Raw genomic sequence first — 15,217 nt, forward strand, 5'->3', positions numbered from 1 at the left:
TAGTATCATCGTCAGGATTGTTTCTATTATTTTTTTCTGGGCTTTTTTTATTATCTATATCATCATCTTTTTTATTTTCTCGCTTGGGCTCATTCATTTCAACTTTTTTAGAAATAACATGTTTATCTCTTAGGCTCTTAAGGCTTTCTAATTCCTCTTGTGTCAGTCCAATATCATCTACTATCACGATTTTGGCAATGATAATAGAAGTAAATATTATAATCAGGTTTGCCATTTTTTTATTTATATTTTGAGGTGCCAGTTCTTTCTTGCTTCAAACTTTATGATATTCGTTTTAATTTTGTGTTTTTAAACCAATGAAACCGTGATTCATAATTTTAATTATGTTTCTAATTTGGCATCAAGACAAAAACTAAAATCAAAAAATTGCTTTTAATTTATCTCTCGATTTTATATTCCACCTTCTTTTTATCGATATATACTTATTATTTGCATATTTTTTTAATTGGCGCAAGTATCTTCTATCCATAAAATTTATGATAAAATTCAGAGTTATAACTAATCAAATACATCTGTTTTTTATCCTTGAAGAGAAATAAGTATTTACAGCCATTTTATAATTACTGATTATCATTATGCGAATCTAAGAGCGGAAAATAAAAGTGTGATTATTCCCTCAAAATTGTAAATTTTGCCAAAAGAATTTTCTATAATTTTATAAAAGGATGAATTAAGTTTAAAATGTGATTTTTAGATGCAAAATTATTAGAGTATTTTTACAAAGAGAGCTTTTAAAGAAACAGAAATATCAAATCGAAAAATAAAAAATCCCTGTGATATAAGCAGTATTACGAGGTTTTATTACGTGAAAGGATCAAATATGGCCATATATAATATGAAAATAGCTTTTCAAGTATATCCTGTTCCTGCTTAAATTGCATTATTTGATTATTTGACTTTTAGTAATTCAAATTTAATATAAGAAGACCCATCTCATCTAAAATATATATCTAATAAATTACATTATTTAATATTATTACCTTTAAAAATTCAAATTTATTATATGAAGTCGAAATGCGTCCAAATTATATATATAGGTGTATGCTTTAATTACACTAATTGATATTATTACTAAAAAAATTTAGATTTTATTATTAGAAATCCTCATGCATCCAAATTATATTTATGGGCTTCTGCTTGAATTACGCTATTTATCATTATTACTTTAAAAATTTAGATTCAATTATAAGAAATCCTTATGCTTCCAAATTATATATGGCGATCTGCTTGAATTAACTATTTGACATTATTACTTTAAAAATTCATATTTTATTATTAGAAGTCCGAATGCAACCTGATTGGATATATAGCTCTTTATGGTAAATGTATTTTTCGCGATTTCCTCTTAGTTTTATTTAATAATCTTATTAATATTCCAGGTTTCTATTCTATATATGGTTCACTAATGAGGAATGTAACTTATCTGATTCTAGCTTAATAAACATTATATCGTGAAATTGCATATAGCATTCTTGCTCTGATATTATCTTTTCGAACTTGACCAAACCCAAATAAAACGATAAAAAAATAAACATTTTATTTTTAATATTGAATTATGTATGTTAAAGCTATATATTAAATTATTTTATTTATAAAAGTAGATGATCTATTTCATATAAATAATTTCGACATTAAAGATTAAATTACATGATAATATCATTTTATACAAATGAAAAACCAACAAAAGAGGACAAAATAAATAAACAGATGTTCCTAATCTCTTTGTACAGCATTTTATACAAACTATCAAACAATTCTAAATATTTACTGATAAACGAAGACAAGACAATGCCAGACATTGAAATAGATTGCCTTTTTTCACGGGAGACAGACCATACAGATGTGACCAGGTTGATGTTTCCGTATAAAGATGTATTTAGAACAAATCATACGTCAATTATAGGCCTAAAAGAACGTGTAACCATTGTTTTAGAAAGTGTTTCAGCTCAAAATATAAGTAATCTCATAAATTTATTTGCAGCCTTTTACGATGTTAGAAACGTAATTATTTTAAGAGGCGGATTTTTAACACCAATATATGATTATAAGCATGTTTTTGAAGAGAAATTCAAAAATTTGAGATTATACATTATGCCTTCAAAGGCCTCAAATATTTTTAGACATAAATATAATCCGGATACAATATATGTATGCAAATTTTCTAAAATATATGAAAAGGATTTATTTCTTTTTGCAATTATATGTATGATATCCACCATTCTTATTCTATTTTTATATAAATTTTGGATATTATGGGTTAGATATCAGGCAACTACAGAGCCTGTTGTTTCTAAAAATGTGCTTGATATGATGAATACATACAAATTTAAAGATATTGATGAGAATCTTAAAGTTCATGATATGTGCTTAATTTGTATGGAAAAATACATAAATCAGGATGGGGTAAGAGTTCTGGTATGTCGTCATTTTTTTCATACTGCTTGTATAGATCCGTGGCTTACTCAAAATAGTTCAAAGTGTCCATTGTGTAGAAGATCACTGATAATAGAAGTTTAAACACAATATAATATCGTACAAAAAAATATTTATTTGAATTTTTTATATTTGACGGATTAATTTTCGCATAGAATCAAAAAACAGTAAGAGTAGAAAATAACACATTCTAATCATTTAAAAACAAGTAATGGATGTATCTTTTACGCGTGATTTCATCAATTTAATAACAGACAACAACTTAATTTTTAAAACTGCCTTTTTGTAGTGTAAATATTTGAAGACTTATAAAAACAAATTTTAGATGAAAAAATCGCATTTTTATATATTTATTTTCATGAACTATATTATCGAGAAAAACTCTATTTTGGTCGATTTAGATGATGTAATTTATAAATGTATTAATAAACCTTGTTCATAATGTAATATAGCAATTTATTTGCAAAAAAAACAAATGAAAAGAAAATTGCTTCTATTTTTTTATATAAATTCTTTATTGTATATGAATTTTTCTTTAGGAAAACAAATAAAAAGAAAATTGCATCTATTTTTTTATATGGATTCTTTATATTTATTTTCTAGTAAAAATAATAATTTATTTGTATTTTTTATATAAATTTTTCTATAGGAATGCATTAAACATACAACATCATGGAAAGAACACTGTTTATAAACACATTAATTCGAAAATTATGTTCTTATCGGGTATATTTAAGCATCACCTGATAAAATATTCTTGGCAGAAATTTAAGTTTCTTTTCAGTTATAATAAAACAGCCGTAAATCCCCTTTTCTTTATACAATACTGCGATGATTCTATGGTTTTTATTTTAGCACAATATATTTATAAGTAATAGATCAGCGCTGAATATTCTTTCGCTTCATACAGTACTGCGATGATTTTATGGTTTTTATTTTACAGGAACATATTTGTAAGTAATAGAATAGCGCTAAATATTTATTCGCTTCATGCAGTAATGCAATGAGTTTATAGTTTTTATTTTACTAGAATATATTTGTAATCGTAAGCATTACCATCTGAAAAAAAGTGATATTTTATAATATTTCGAGTATTTACATGTTTATTTTTATGATTTATATAATTTGCAAAATATGGATATTTAGATTTGTGTATTTTTAAAAAATATTACAGAGTAAATTATTTTTATCAGAGCTTATCGAGATATGAAAATAATAGCTTATTGGATTTTTATGAATTTATACCACCACTAAAGCTAGCATCCATTTTGTCAGAAATATAGATTACTTTGGAATTTTGTTGATTATGTGAGTTATTTTATTAAGAGAAAATTAAAAAAATTAAACAGAGCGTGTTTTTTTATATTTAACATAAAGGCAATTAATAATATAATTTTTCTATTTTAAATATTTGGAATACAAAAGACATCTATCGATATAATAATAAATTATATGTAAAAATACGATAAAATAAGAATAAATTATATGTAAAAATACGATAAAATAAGAATAAATTATATGTAAAAATACAATAAAATAATAATTATGTAATTTATTTATAAAATCATATGAATCTTTATATTTTTGAAATATTATGTATTGTCGTAGATGCAAAAAGAGTATCATAATGGGGAAGTAGATTATATGAGCTAAAAAAAGATAATGTAGCATTGATATTTCTGAAGGCACAAATGCACAAACGTTCGTTTCGATTTTAAAATTTTATAACCGTCCTATTATTTTATACTACAGAAAAATACCGTATATAAATATAAAAAATAGAAAACTAATTGTCTTTATTACAGAAAAAAATATATTTTATGTTGATTTACTTTTAATCGATGATTGTATTCAATAAGTAAGTTTCAACGAAAATCAGAAAATATAATTTATAAATTTATTTCGATGACTTAACATCCTTTATAAAATTAATTTCGTTGTGTAAATATATTCTTTCATGCATAAATTTGTGTGATAAATGAAGACTTAAAAAAACGAATTTATTTTTTTATGTATATAATAAGAAAATTGTACTTAAATATACTTTCAAGAACCACTATTGAGAATAATTACATTTTTTAAGCCGATAAAAATGTGATATAAGGTTAATGTATTTTTTTTGATTCAAAGACTATTCATCACTGTTAAACTATAAATTTATGCTGATCTGAATATTTATAAAATCATTTTTTATAAATTTCAAGCGAGTTATTTAGATTTTGTACGTGGAAATATATTTTTTTAGAGATGATAATATTAGGTATAATCTTTTAATAACAACTCAAAAATATGTTTATTCATTTTCCACATTTAACAAATATCATTTTTTTAAAGACAGACTATAATTGTTTATAAATTATCTCTCACTTTCAATGTAAATTTAGATTTGTTTGAAAACACTTTAGATTACATCATTTAAATGATTAAATTTTGTTTGTAAATTATCTCTCGCTTTCAATATATATTATAATTCATTTGAAACACTTTAAGTTACATCATTTTAATGATTAAATTTTGTTTATAAATTATCTCACACTTTCAATATATATTGAGATTTGTTTGATACACTATAAGTTACATCATTATAATGATTAAATTTGTATTGCAATTATCTCTGCGTTCTCAAATCTGTTTAGATTTGTTTGAAAACACTTTAAGTTACATCATTTTAATGATTAAATTTTTAGATAAATTGTGAGAATGGGATATCTTCCCTTATATGAATTTCTTATTTTATATATGAACCATTAATTGTGATCACAAGAATTATAGGATAAATCTCAAATAAAATAAGTTAAAGGTTAAATAATCATTTTTAAATTTATTTTGCTTATTTTTTTTTGTATGCATCAATTTTAAATTGTTCATAAACTTTATTTGATATCCGAATTAAACCAATACATAAGTTAGTTTAGAATGTTCAGATATATTCTAAATTCATTCAAATAACGACAGATTAGGTATATATTTGCAGAATGAATGAAACAAAACTTTTTTTTAAATAGAAAGAATTAAATACAATATTTTGATTATATGTGCATTTAAAATATTAAAATTCAAAAATATTTTCACAATATAAGTTGATTATTTGCTTGGTATTCTACATTTTTAAGGGATTTATTTTTTTATAAAATAGAGACTTATCAATGTTTTATTTATATAATTATGATTTCTTTTTAAAAGAAAGTATTGATATTACAAACTATTGAAAAATCACCCCTAATCAGAGATATGGTTTTTATCCAGATACTTTTGTATTTACTTCAGATAATACTTTTTACGGTAAACGATATAGTGTATCTTAAAAAAGAAGATTTAAACAGCGAAGAAACATTTCTTATATACATTTTTTATGAGAGACCCAATTATAAGTGCAAATACTGCATATTTTTTGATCGACTTATAGAATCCTGTGCTGAAAAGAACATAGTTAATATTAAAAAAATTAATTTCTTTTCTGATCCTTATCTCGCGTCAAGATTTTTTGCATTTACATATCCTACAATAATTTGGTATGAACACAAACGATGCCATTATATTGATACGGATATGTTTGAAGATTATATTATTAATAAAGATAAAAAGTATAAAAATGACAATTTATATATTGACCACACTAAATGTAACAGATGGTATAATAATCCTCGATCATTGGCTATTCGTATATTTTCTATTGGCGGTTTTCTTTTTTTTAAAGTATTATATGGACTTTATGCTTTATTCGATAAAATTCCTTCATGGGGATATAGCATTATTATTGGGATTATGGTCTCTATGATGATAATAATATTTCTTAGGGTTATCACTGGGGCTGATGAGTATGAAGAAGACAATAAAATCAAACTTGATTGAACATTAATTTATTGTAAAATTTTCTATCAATTTTTCTGTCTTATTGACTAGAAATCTGTTATTAAATAAATATGGTCCAATATCTTGAATTTTTGTAAAAAAAAACACAAATTGCTTGATTTTATAATAATATAGGCTAAATACATAATTATCATATATTTTACAAATTAGCTTATATTTTTTATTGACTATATATAAATAAATATTTTCATGGGTTAGAATGATAAGCGAAGAATAAATTAGGAAGTTGTTGTGTAAGTGTCGAAAACGCATCCCAAACACTGAATAAAACCTGCTTCGTTCAGCAAAGATATAAGCAAGTGTATAAAAAGGTAGTTATATAATTAATTATCGACAGAAAGTAGATAGAATCACATCCCACTTTAAATCGATAACCGCATTGTAAAACAGGCCCGATCCGCGGTTATTAAACAAGATAATGTGAAGAACACCACCGGAGCTACATCAGATAAGCAAAGATTTATAATATTCATAAGCGAACTTAATAAAAAGAAGGTATATACAAGTAAATAAAAAAGTAAGTAAATTCGCTATAATTTTTTTGTGGGCTAATTTTATTTCTGGTTATTAAAATTTGTTTAAGAAAAACACTCGTCTGTATTATATATATATTTGATAAACACCTTTTAAACTACATCATCTTTGTAATCATCCTCAATATATCTTCTATATATAAATATAAATATTAATGTGGTTATTTTGATCTTTAGCTATTTAAATTTGTTTAAACGAAACTCTAGATTGTTATATGGTGCAGCTTTTAAATTACCTCTTCTAACTAAATCATATTTACAATATTTCTTTATTCATCTTCTTTCGAGGCACATTCTTTGTGCTTGTACTTCGGATTTAGTTAGCATCTCTAACTATTTTATATATGAATTATGGTGTTTTGTGAAAAAAATATAACACATAACAAATAATTTGTGCTTGTACTTCAGATTTAGCTAGCATCTCTAACTATTTAATATATGAATTATGGTGTTTTGTGAAAAAAATATGGCATATAATAAATAATCAGTGAATTTACATAGATTAAATAACAAGCCAAGCACTACGTATATTTTTTATAAAAAAAAACCGAATTTATTTATCATATAATTATGAGAATCTGCATTATATAGTAATAAAAAAGGAAATTAAGATTTTAATTTATATTGATATCATAGATTAATTTAATATTTGTGATTTTGTTCTAATAGACCACGTATTTATTTGATTATTTAAATAAAGACATATTTTTAAGCATGTCAAATAAAACCTCAGATATAAAGTATAAAATACACTAGAACTACTGCTTTAGATTATATAGAAGTATTTGAATGCAATTGTTATAGTGAGTTACTTTCAATTCTCTTAATCACCTATTTTTTTATTAAGCGAAATCCGAATATTTATTTTCTATAAGCTAAAAAGTCGATCTAAAACGCCCTTACTTTTTTTTGAAATTAATGGTGACTCATAAACCATTTGACGATGAATATTTTAAAAAACAAGATTTTTTTTCAATTATTATTATTAATAAAGTATGGTAAAAGTATCATATACGGATAAATTCATTCATTTTTTACCATATTAATGCACGAAGAACCCGAACCTTTTTTTATGCAAAATATGACAGCCAATATATTTTCGCACGTTTTACACAATATAATGTTCGAAAATAATATCAAAGCGAGAATGTAGAGATACTTTTGTTTTTCTTGTTAAATTAGCTGTAATTTATTTTAATTACATTTTATCCTGTAAAATAATATAATTAAGAATATAAGTGAAAAATTTAAGGGACAACAACTTATTAGAAAATTATCATCATAAAATAATGAGACAAAAAATAACAATGCCATAAGCAAAAACCATAACTCTATTATTGAACACAGAATAATTTAAAAAATTTGATGCATTAAATAATGTAATTATTCTATGTGTAACCAATTAGAGAATCATAAACCAAATAACTAAAGATTCAACATACAAAAAACCAAAACCAAATAAAGTAATCATTTTGTGTGTAACCAATTAGAGAATCATAAACCAAATAACTAAAGATTCAACATACAAAAACCTAAAACCAAATAAAGTAATTATTGGGTACATAGCCAATTAAATAATTTATTTGTTAAAAATTGAGCCCAATAAACAAATAAAAGTCACTCGAATATATAAAATTAAATAGTTTAAATATTCTGTACGTAGCCATTGAAAGAATCATGATCCAAAAAAACTAAATAGACAAATTAAAAAATAATAAAACCGTACAGATAGCAAAAAAAAGAACAGACAAAAAGGTGAAAAAAATTTTAAATAAAGAAAGTATTGAATTTTAACATAATAGATACTGAAAAAACATTATTTTTTTATAAGAAAGAGCCTACATACATGTAGACTGATGAAAATATAATAATTAATGATTAATCAATACACAAAATCCCATATACATTAGATCGAGAATATAAAGTATCTGATCAGTTTAACAAATTTCAAGCTGGCGCATTCTCAGTAAACCAAGCCAAATGAAATGGAACTAGTGATTATAAAAATAAATTTTAATGTAAATACCAATATGAGTACTTTAATTATATTGGGAATTTAAAGGTGTCTTTTTGAAAGATTCTGAATAATAAATAAATTGATACCAACAAAATTATTAATATTATAATACAAGATATTGCCTTATCCAATTTTTTTTTCGGTTCATTTGTCGGATTTATTTATATTTTGTCTGTCAAAATAATGTTTTAATAGCTCTACAGAAAGACCGTATTTATAAATCTTTAAACCCCACACTCTTGATAATAATAACTGTGCATTTATCCCATAAAAACTCATCGTATAAATACATTTCAAACCCACCCTCTTTATATTATTCTACTGTGTTTTTTGATCCCATAAAAACTCAACAGTTTATATATCTTTCATACCCTAATATTTGTGGGCATGTCATCGTGTTCGTTACTATTCCTGTGCCTTAATATTAGATGTATGACAAACAATACTGTTTTCTTTGAAAATAAACAAATATATTATGTTCAAATGACTTTTTGATGCGTTTAAAGGCTATTAATACGAGCGTAATTCTATTGTATTTTGTTCTTACCAATACACTGTTAATTTTCTATGTATTATCACCCGTTTTTTATACAAATAATATTTAAGTTGAACATCTGAATAACGACTTTTTATTCTATGGTTTTGCGTTAGTTAAGTCGGTTATAAATAATAATTCCTATATTTGAATTTCCTACGTGTTTTTTTATTTAAGGATGCCAAAACTTGTTTAATTTCATTCTAGTATTCTGTATTTTGTAAATAATCAATCCGTAAATTAAAACCTTTTGTTTTTTTGCATCAAAACTTAATCGACTTTTTGTTTACAGTGTCGCACAAATAAACCGACATAAATACTTATATACCCAATCAGCGTTCATATTTAAACACAATTTTTTTTCTGTTTCATTGGAATCTGAAAAAGAAAATATATGCTTGAATATTATATTAATACAAAATTTGTGAATCATAATTGTTCTTAGTGTATTTCGAAGATTAAAGCAGCCCTTAAAACTATAAATACGCGGTATAAAGGTTAAAAAGGATACTTTGACCTTAAACATGAACACCATTATTAATCAAAAAACATTGAGGTAGAAACATATTCCACCTAAAGATTTTGAAGTGCATGCATTTTATTCTTTATAATATTTCGAACGACAATTAAAATATACATACTTTTATTTCCCTAAATATTATATACATTCTTCTTTTTTATTTTTGTATAAATACATAATAAACACATTCTCAAATGTCATTAAATGTTTTTAAATATGTTTTACAAGGCTTCAAAAATCTCCAACTTAATAAATATAAATATATACAAAAGATTATTTTCATATTAAAACTATAAATAATTTTTGATGGATCATGTGGTAGTTATAAATCATTTATACAATGATAATCAATTTAAACGAAATATCGTGTTATTGATGACTTTGAAAGAAAATAATGGCACATCTATGGGCAAAATCGACAAAAATAAGTTATATCTTCATTTTTTAAAAGTTTAAACTTTACAATATTTTATACAAGGCCATGATAAATCAACAAACAATTTCCACATATTTATGATTAAAAATTGCTAAAACTATTAGAATATTCCAATTAATGTGATTTTCACGATAAAAATATATTTGTATTGAGTCAAAGTAACGTAGTTTTTTTTGTAAAGGCCAAATACATTTTGCTGTCACTTAACTTAAAACGGTGACATTTAAAAACTTCTAGTAATAATAGTTTTAGTTTTTAAAATTTCAAAAAAAAACACATAAAGGCTTTTATATAATTACTTTAGAACTAATTCGGTGAGTTTTAACGTTATATTTTAAATATTTCATGATATATGTAACTTATTGAAAATATTTCCCACCTAACCGTAAAATAAAATTTCTTTTACTTCAAATAATTGATAAAAATTCGTCTTTAATTTATATTTGGATTTCATTTTTTTTGCAAATGTTATGGATCAAAATTTTTGTTCCATGGAATAAACAGGCAACAAACACATGAATCTTTCTATAAAAATTAAATGTTTTAATGTATTTATATTATAATTGTATAGTATAAAAATAGAAATGCATATCAGAATATTTAATTTTAAGTTACCAAAAAAAGAAAAATAAGGCCCAGCTTTTTTTTTCAAAGAAATACATAAAATTTTTAAAAATATGCACTATAGAATCTATAAAACAGATACTAAATAGAAAATCATGATTTTCATATTCATGTATTAAAAATTTATAATATAACCTTAGCTAAACTTGTTATGTCTGTTCGCCCACCAAAGTAATTATTAATAATACAAAATAGTTTTTCCGCCTATATAAATTAATAAAAAAGAATTTAAAAATATAATTTACCATATGAAGAATTATAAGTACCTAAAGGTTTTGATACACGAAAAAGGATTTATTCGGCAATTTGTTTTCTTTCAGACTTATAAAAAATAATGATTTATTCAAGACGAAAACATTAAATTTGAATAATTATTATTATATATATTTTTAATTTTCATTATTATATTCTTATTCTTTACATTTTGAAACTTTAGACGATTGATTAAAGGTATCTTAAAACAGTAGAGTATTGTGAGATTTTCGCGAAAAAATAAATGTTTATGAATATTTGTGCTGTTCTTTAGAGCGATAATTTCTATTATATTTGAGTTAAAAAGCAAATTCTCGTCTTGTATTTTTATTTATTAGATGATTAAAAAGGTTACTATAAGTAAAATGGATAATTATCGACCACATTAACTTTAATATGTTTCATAATCATAGAAAAAGAACCGCTGCTTCTACTATTTCACTTTTACAGAGCTAGCACATGAAATTCAAACTATAAAAAAAAATATTATTTGTAATTTGAATAGTCTTGTATAAATTTATATGAATTGCTTAAAACATATGTATAAACCAAATAAATGCATACATATCCTTATCAATCATAAACCGCTATGTTATACCTATGTAAATTTGAATAACTTGTGATTAATAATTCCAAAAACTATAATGAATGAGAATATAGGTCTCAAAATGGTATATATTTTTGCTTATGACTCGTACCAAATACCGAGATTCATGATAACTTATATTTTACCCATGCAAATTTTTTAAAAATATAGACTAATATTTCAATTTAAAGGTTTTTAATGAATATTATCTAAAAGGCTGTGAAAAATTAGGAAGAAAAATAATTTTAAATTATAAAAAATCCATAACCATGTAAAATTGAAATAAAACAGCAGAGAATTTGATCTTTTAATATATAAAAACACAGATTAGATATGGAACGAAAATAGATTTTTTTTATCATTTTCTTTGTGGGTTTATTCATGTTTTTATGGATCATTTACATTTAAATAGTTATAAAAGCAGCGTAATGTTATAAACAAGTAAATTTCGGTAACTATATTATCTATTTCTTTTTATACTGGTGATTTACTTAATAATAAATATTCTTAATACACCTTTATTATGCCGTTCGATATTCTTAGATATTAAAATTTTAAAATTTTATATGGTAAGTTACAATTGTTCTAGAACGAAAGAGCTTGCTTGTATCTGATTTTATGCTTAACATATTTCGCATTATATTTTAAAGAGTTTTCATGTGAATCTTGAATATTATAAACATTATTTACCTTTCTGGGTTTTAGGGGTTCAAAACCAATGATTTTTCATGGTTTTTTATTTTTTTAAAAAATAATTTGCCTAAAATAAATTTATTATATATTTAAATTTCTCTATCCCATCCCTTTAAATTATATTCAATTCAAAATGAAGATTGTGTTAGCACCGATGGTTTATGTAACAACACCGCATTTCAGAAAATTCGTACGAATCACTTCCAAAAATACCGAACTTTGGAGTGAAATGATAGTTGATGAAACCGTTATAAATATGCCGCGCGAACAGCTCAAAATAAAAATGGGGGAATATGATGGAAACACGGTGATACAATTAGGTGGATCAAAACCAGAAAAATTAGCTTTAGCAGTTTATAAAATTAAAGATTTATTTGGATACACAAAATTTAATTTGAATTGTGGGTGTCCAAGCTCAAAAGTTATAAAAGGATCTTTTGGAGCGGTGCTTATGACAAAAAAGGGTTTAGTAAAAGAAATCATTAATACAATTTTTGAAAAAACCGGCATTGTGATTTCCATAAAATGTAGAACTGGTGTAGATGATCAAGACAGTTTTGAATTTTTTAAAGAATTTGTGGAAGATATTTATTATAATACACCGTGCCGAGAACTTTATGTCCATGCCCGAAAATGCATTCTTTCTGGATTTAGTACTAAGAATAATAGAACAATACCACAATTAAGATACGATTATGCTTATAGAATCAAGGATATGTACCCAGATATGAATGTGTATCTTAATGGTGGAATTAAATTTCCTTCTGATCTTAAACATTTAAAAAATCTTGATGGTGTTATGATTGGAAGACAAGCTAAGAACGATATTTTTGTATTTGCTAAATTTGATAAATATATTGCAAAAGTTGATGAATTTATTGGCCTTCAAAATAATGAAATATCAAAATATGATATTTTCGAAGGTGATGGCAAATATGAATCTTTAAATTTTAACTTGGATCAAATTACAGTGGGTGAGAAAATTGAATATATCAATAAATATATATCTAACTTTGATAAAGATGAGAAGATGAAAATGAGCCATATTTTTCCACTAGTAACTGCGTTTCATGGTGATCGAAATGGAAAGGCATTTAAAAAAACTATTGATAATATTTTGAAGAAGAAAATGAACTGCGGTGAGGCTGAAGAGGAGATGCAGAAAACATTCGAATTTATTATTAGTACACAAAAAAATCCTTTACAGGAAATTTTAGATAAAAGTTAGCATTGGAGAATATATTTATTTTAAAATTACACAATAGCACTTTATTAAATGATTTTTTTGTTTCATAATGTTTTACATTTTTGTAAAAGCGGGGAAAATAGTAACATTATTATAAGTAAGAAATGAATATAAAAAAATATATCGTAACATAATAAATCCATTATTTATACCTAATTTTGTGGGTTAAGTTATTTAATTTTATATAATTTTTTTTTTGTGAATCATTTGATTGGTTATTTATCTGGTTATAGAAATGTAAACTTAAAGATTTTTAGTTGATCTGTTTTCTTAAAACATATCTAAATTTACAGAAAAGCATGATTTTCAGTGTATTATTTGAATTTCTGGAAAAGTTGCACATCGTCCTGCTACTATTTAATCAACTGAAATGAATTAACAATCATTATTAAAATGATTTTTTCGACAAAAATTTATGACTGCCATTTTAAATTGCAAGTGAATAGCAAATCTTTACAATGATTTTTATTTTTAGTAATAATAAATAAAAATTTGTCATGTAAAGGATTCATTCTGAGTATTTTCTCATCATTAAATAAATCGAGATTACTCGTAATGTTTTTTTTCCACATTATTATACCTCTTCGGGTTGGTTTTTCTGATTTACAATCATTTGCTATGCAATATTGTAGTGCAAGATAAATCATTAGCTAAAATCTTTTCAGCAAACATGCACGAATAATAAAATTTATAGGTTCATTTGATCCAATAAAAACTGAAAGAAGAATATGCATAATATAGGATTCTAAAAGTGATTATTTTAGTAGAAGTATTAGCCAAATAGTTTTAAAGAGCTAACCAAAGCGTTAGTAGAATAATCTTACATTTCTGAAAATGAAATTAACACATTAATGAATTTTATTTGTACATTTTTGTGTTACTGATCATTTTTATGTTAAAAAGTTCGATTTTAATTAATATTTATCTCAAAAACTGTTAAAAATCTCTTTTCATTTACCTTATACGCTAAATAGTACGACTTAAATGTGTATTTATCTTATAATTCATTTGCGAACTCATTTAATATTAGCTATATGACAAATTTATTGTATTCTAGTTATCTTATAATTCAGTTTAAAACTCCTTTAATATTAGTTATATATTAAATTCAGTTATCAAAATCTTCATTATTTAAGTTTCAAACCTTTTCTATTGTAGTTTATCTTATAATTCAGTTTAAAACTCCTTTAATATTAGTTATATATTAAATTCAGTTATCAAAATCTTCATTATTTAAGTTTCGAACCCTTTGTATTCTAGTTTATCCTATAATTCAGTTTAAAACTCCTTTAATATTAGTAATATATTAAATTCAGTTATCAAAATCTTCATTATTTAAGTTTCAAACCCTTTCTATTCTAGTTTATCCTATAATTCAGTTTAAAACTCCTTTAATATTAGTAATATATTAAATTCAGTTATCAAAATCTTCATTATTTAAGTTTCGA

The sequence above is a fragment of the Rhyacophila brunnea genome, unplaced genomic scaffold (genome assembly GCF_057557595.1).
Source record: "Rhyacophila brunnea isolate RB1 unplaced genomic scaffold, BYU_Rbru_1.0 scaffold_180, whole genome shotgun sequence".
In the NCBI taxonomy this organism is placed as follows: domain Eukaryota; kingdom Metazoa; phylum Arthropoda; class Insecta; order Trichoptera; family Rhyacophilidae; genus Rhyacophila; species Rhyacophila brunnea.